Consider the following 6000-nt stretch of genomic DNA (forward strand, 5'->3'; position numbering starts at 1 on the left):
ACGCATACTCACAGAGGCCAGGAGAGATTGTCTGGCAGACTCCTCTACCACACTTTACTTCATTCCTCTGAGGCAGACTCTCTCCTAGAACCTGGGGCTTATATTTTCTTGGGTATCCTGGAAGCCAGAAAGCCCCAGCAATCCTTCTGTCTCTGTCCCCCTCTGTGCTGTGGTTACAGGCACAAGACACTGGGCTTGTTGAATGGGTACTGGGATCCAAACTCCAGTCCTCATGATTGGGCAGCAAGCACTCTTAACTGCTGAGCCATCTCTCCAGCCCTCTGAGCTCTGCTTATGAACTCATTTTCTATTTTGGCACAGGAAGAAGTTAGCCCTAGACGTGGTACTGATTCAGGCGGGGGCTGCTGCCTGTACTCTGCCAACACCTTTCCTCATATCTATGTGGTAACAAGTGTCAGAGAGTGGGGTGAAATGTGTACAGGGGACTCCCACACCAAGCATTTTCTCAGAGAATTTATCTCTACTTCTTCCCCATAGCCCCTGAAAAGACCCAAGTAGTCATTTTTCTATATCCCCCTGGACATAGCTGAATGAACAATAGGTGGTACATGATTAGTACCAAAACGGGTCCAGTAGCTGCTGTACCTTCCCGTGGCAGCTGTGTAACAGAAATATGTCCTCCCAAAGTTCTGCATGTCAGAAATCTGAAGTCAGCATTAGTGGACTGAAGTCAAAGCATCAGCACATCCCTGCTTCCTCCGGAGGACATAGTATGTAACCTGCCTCTATCGCTTCTAGTTTTTTTTTGACTGCAAATGTTCCTTGACTAGTGGCTGCATCACTCCAATTTCCACCTCCAACCTCACATCACCTTTCTCCTCTTTTGTTTGTATTAATACCGAATTTCCCCTTATGTCTCTCAAAGAATACATGTGATAGCTTTCAGGTCCCACCCTGATAATGCAAGATGACCTCCCCCAACTAGCTACCTGTCCCAGTTATCTACCTGTCCCAATTATCCATTTACTAGTGATTTAACAGGGTCTAAAACTCTGTGTCCCTGAAGAGACTAGGATTTTTCCCTGAGATTTTAGAATTCAAGATGGAGTTTAGGGTTAGACATCAAGGGAAAGGAAACCAGGTGTGGTGTCACACACCTGAAACCTCAGCACTTGAGCTCCTTAGGCAAGAAGATCTCAAGCTTGAGGCCAGGCTGGGCAAGATCTTGTCTCAAAATCAATCTAGGAAGAGGATGAGAAAGAGGATCAAAAATAATGGAGAGGGAAGAGTAAAGAGAGTCCAACAGAAGGGCGAGAATCTGAACAAGCGAGTAAACCCTGCAGTCTCAAGTGGCACCTCTGCTCTCTGTATGGTTCTCAGAACCCGACTTTACTTCTCACTCACAGGTATTTTTCTCCTGCCTCTGTTCAGAATCCAATCCCCCTACATAATCCTACAGAGACATAACTTCCATGTCCAAAGCCTCTTTGCATCCTAAGACAGGAGAAATAGCAAGGGGGAAGGTATCTAGCAGTGAGATCACACCATGACGTGCCATCCCTGAGGAGGCCTCAGAGAACAAATGTCCTAAGTTGAGACACTGATGGCTGATGGGAAGTGACATTTGAGCCCAGAAGCAAGGGATCGGTGATGACTAGAGTGCAGGTTGATTGCTAGGAGGGAGTCACAGTTCTTTCCTTCCTCTCTGCCTCTTTTGCTGAACAGTGGAAAGCAAAGTCATGGGCTGAGAAGCAGGGTTGTTTTGAGAGCCACAGGAGAATCAGAAGTTTCAGCTGGGGGCTGGGCACAGGACCAAGATGCAGCCTACTGAGCGGCAGGACAGTCTGCAGTGCTGTAGAAGCCCACATCTTGTAACGACTAAAGAAGAAAAACATTAATGATATGCCTGAAAGCTCCAACAAGCCTGTGTCCATGTGTTGACACTGGTGGAGAAGGTGAAACGTGACCAAGCACAGCACCCTCCCCTTTCACGCAGAGTCCCCTAGCTTCTCATTGGTCCCCTGGTCTTCATTGGTGAGCCAGACAGGACACCACTATTCTATCTTTGACACGCACAAGCCAGGGCTTCTTAGGTTAAAGGTTTTACCCAACACTATCTAGTTTATTTAGTGCTGAGACAAGGCTAAACTCTTGGGTCCCTGGTTGTTGTGGTGGAATTCCTGTTCTTCATGTGTTCTGTGGGTGAAGAAAAAACACAGAGATTTCCAGAAATGATATGTAGAAATGGGAAGAATGTGACCCAGAAGAGAGAAGCAGAGTTGAGAATCCATGAGAAGGCAGGGCTGCTGGAGCCACTTCCTCTCCCCCTGGAGTCATCTGCTTTTTTTTAATACCCTATTTTTGCATGACACTCTGTGTCTTCTGACAGCATCCACCTGACAATAGTTCTACCCCAAACTGAACTGGAAAAATCATTGCCAGCCAAGGCTACGTCTGTCTGTGATGACAGATACTCTATCCAGCACAGGGATATCATTCAAAGGCACTGAGGCTCATTCCCTCTTGCTTCCCAGGTGCAGCACAGTGACTCGAGCCCAGAGCAGGCACCCACGTCACAGTCGGTATGGGTATAATCTGTAGTAGTGCTTGGGCTGCCTGCTCCTGAGAATTGGCTGTTGTTAGGTTTGGTATATGGAACATTTTGTCTGAGAGACATGTTGGCCTGGGTTGAAAGTAATTCCCATCATCTTAGAACAGGGTGGTCTGTCATGAGGTTATTTTTCAATTCTATTTGGACTCAGGAAGTCCTTTGGACTGAGAGTTGGTATTTTCAAAGGTTAATAGACCCATCAGAAATTTCTTTCATGGGAAACTGATACATCTGATTGTCCTGAGTTCTACCTAGTTCCCAGAGCAGAGTCCTGCATGTAATTTCACATTAGACTTATGACTTCAGTGTTCCAAAGATTCTGAAAGCCAGGGCTGGAGGAAGCTGACAGTGGGATGCTTTGGTTGCTGCCTGTGGGAAGCCAGGACAAGAAGGGCAAAATGTATGTTCTCAGAGCGTCCCAACTGTACGCCTGTGTGTGTGTGTGTGTGTGTGTGTGTGTGTGTGTGTGTGTATGTGCTATGTATATATGTTGTGAATGTTAAAGAACATTTGTGAACATGTATTGCGGCCATTTTGTATGTGTATGAAGTGTATAGATGTATGTGTGTGTGTGCCCTCAGAGTGCGAGTGTGGGTGTATATGTGCCATAGCACATTGTTGGCCTGTGTGAAGCGAGAGGACGAAAAGGGCAAAATATATGTTCAGAGCGCGTCACCTCTGTGCGCGTGTGTGTGTGTGTGTGTGTGTGTGTGTGTGTGTGTGTGTATGTGCTATGTATATATGTTGTGAATGTTAAAGAACATTTGTGAACATGTATTGCGGCCATTTTGTATGTGTATGAAGTGTATAGATGTATGTGTGTGTGTGCCCTCAGAGTGCGAGTGTGGGTGTATATGTGCCATAGCACATGTGTGGAGGTCAGAGAACAGCCTTGGGTGTAGATTCCCACCCTCCATCTTGTTTGAGGTAGAGTCCCTTGTTATTTGCTGCCATGCACACCAGACTAGCTGGCCCATGGCAGGGATTCCCCTGTCTTCATCTCCCAGCTTGCCTTAGGGGCCCTGAGATTGTAAACATACATCACTGTGCCTGGCTTTACATGGCTTCTAGGGATTTGAGCTCAGTTCCTCACACTTGCATAGCAAGCACTTTACCCACTGAGCCATCTCTTAAACCCCCATGACTATTTTTAAATGCATGCAAATGTGCATATGTTCAAATGTGTGTGCATATACGTGTACCTATGACTAGGCTGAAGAAGTGATTTATGTGTTCGTGTGGTCCTGAATTTGTGTCCAACTGGGCATACATGTGTCTATATGTATACGGGCTTGGGACTGGGAGCAGTTTAATGACATGAGGACCTGCTTTGGAATAAGACAAATATGGATTCAAATTCTAGTTTCACAATTGTGATGGTTACTGTTAGCTGTAAACTTGACAAATCTAGAACCACCTGGGAGATAGGCCTTTGAGCTTGTCTGTGGGGGATTATCTTGATTACATTGATTGAGGTGGGAAGGCCCGCCTACTGTAGATGGCACCATTCCTTAGGAAGGAATCCTAGACTGCATAAGCATGGAGAAAGTGATTTGAGTACTAGTATGCATTCACTGCTCTCTTCTGATAGTGCATGTAATACACTGTACCCTGGAACTGTGGGCGACATAAACCCTTCCTCCCTTAAGCTGCTTTTGTTAGAATATTTTATCACAGAAACAGGAAAAGAAAGCAGGACAATTTATTAGCTACAAGAATCCATGTTACTCATTGCCTTCTGCTCCTCCTTACTTTTTCTATATTTTATTTATTATTTTTGTTTCATGTATATGAGTGTATTGAGTATATGCATGCATGCATGCATATAAATACACCCATGTCATACAATGTCCATGGAGGTCAGAAGAAGGTGCTGAATCCCCTGGAACAGGAGTTATGGACAGTTGTTAGCCACCATGTAGATGCTGAGACTTGAACCCAGGTCCTCTGCAAGAGTAGCCAGTGATCTTAACCACTGAGCCATCTCTCCAGCCCTCTGTTCTTCCTTTCTAACCATGTTATATAGCAATTCCCTCTGAACTGAAATATTCTGTCCTGGGAGGCTAGCTTGTTAAGACTCAGGAAGCTCTAAAGAAAGATACCTCCAGAATCAGGAAGTTCAAACTAAAACATCACATCCTGGAAGAGGCTCATTAAGACTCCAGAAATTAACTTACAGATCTCACAAAGTCCCTTACCAGATTCACTTCTCCAAGGTTATAATTTAGTCAGGGCTGCTGAGAAGAGAAGACTCTGAGCTGTTGAGCTGCCTGCCAATCATGAGGAGCGCTCCAGAGTTGCAGCTTTCATGAGTCATCACCCACACGGGGGTGGACTTTCAGCAAGCAGCTGCCTTTGGGTTGTTCAAGCTCCTGTAAGTAGCCCCTCACCCATACTCCTTTAACTGCCCTCAATAAACTCATTGATTCAGCAAGTTGGACTTCGGTGGTATTGTCCATTTGGTCTGTCATTAGTTTTTGATTAGGGTGAGTAGATGTTTGTTCATATCTCACCAGGAATAATGTCACACAACAGATGGGGCTGATAACAGTTTCAACATAGGACCGGGGTAAGCAGATGGTGTTGATGTCAGTGGCCATCAAGTGACAAATGATACTATGACTTGACATCATAGTTGTCAATATCACCATCATCATCATCCCTTTTCATTTTATCTTAATGAGTGGTATTTATTCTACATCCTTTAGAAGATGTCCAAAACTACAAACACTTCATACTGAAAATGAATTTATCTGAATGAATACTTCAACCCATGTGTCTTTGACTGCTTCAGTAAGTCAACTCCTCATCAGTTAATTGGTCCCAGTAAACATCCTTGTTTAGTGAACTTTCTATGCCAATAAGTGATATATGGTTGGTGATGCCAGTAATCAAACATATTTAAATATAGACAATGTGCACAGCTCTGAGGTAAGCTCTATGGCAAAGAAAAGAATGGAACACCTATCTGTTAACAATTTCTCAGTGGAGCTGATGTGTTTTTTTTCAGTAAATGAATACATAAACAAAGAAGCAATCAGCATTATTAGCATATTATAAACAGCATATACTTAAGGCATATAATTTGCTTATTTTAAAAATATACACACGATATAACCATAACTGTGCTCAAGGCAATGAACATATCCACCCTTCTACAACTTTCCTTGCACTTCTGTATATACTTGGGGATGTTCGGGATTAGGTAGTATATGTGTATGTGTTCATGTATGTGTTGGTGTGCATGCACAGTATACGTTCAGTTAACATCAGATGCCTTCCTCTATTGTTCTCCACCTTAATTTTTGAGACCCGATCTCCCGTTCAAACAATTTGGAAAAATCAACTGACCACCAAGTGCTAGAATCCCCTTTCTCTGCCTCCCTAGAGCTGGGCTTCAGGCCTGCGCCAGTGACTCTGGTTTTGTA

Source organism: Nannospalax galili, unplaced genomic scaffold (assembly GCF_000622305.1).
Source record: "Nannospalax galili isolate Female #2095 unplaced genomic scaffold, S.galili_v1.0 scaffold482, whole genome shotgun sequence".
In the NCBI taxonomy this organism is placed as follows: domain Eukaryota; kingdom Metazoa; phylum Chordata; class Mammalia; order Rodentia; family Spalacidae; genus Nannospalax; species Nannospalax galili.